The sequence below is a fragment of the Penaeus monodon genome, chromosome 34, assembly GCF_015228065.2.
Source record: "Penaeus monodon isolate SGIC_2016 chromosome 34, NSTDA_Pmon_1, whole genome shotgun sequence".
NCBI classification, from domain to species: Eukaryota; Metazoa; Arthropoda; class Malacostraca; order Decapoda; family Penaeidae; genus Penaeus; species Penaeus monodon.
This window is the reverse complement of record NC_051419.1, coordinates 9,559,240-9,559,576: the sequence shown is the minus strand read 5'-3', so window position 1 is coordinate 9,559,576 and position 337 is coordinate 9,559,240.

Genomic DNA, 337 nt, shown 5'->3' with positions numbered 1-337 from the left:
AGGAGTAAGATGCCTGCTCTGATTAACGGGGAAATCATGTGTCTGTAATGTAATCTATTTGATATACTAGATGAAGTCATTTATCATCAAATCATACATTTTTTTTTTTTTCAAAAGTAAACGGATAATCGGTGAAAGAATTATATACTGAAATCAGATTTTCGCAACTTTTTCTTCTGAAATTTGTGAAATCTTTCTTACTCGCCATTATTGGAACACCCCATTACCTCTTATCTTTCAATTACCTCAGACAAACTGCCGCACTCATCAATAAACTCTTCAAACCCAGCGCGTCAAACAAACAAAAGACGATCGTGAGTCAGCGCTTTGGGGGAAA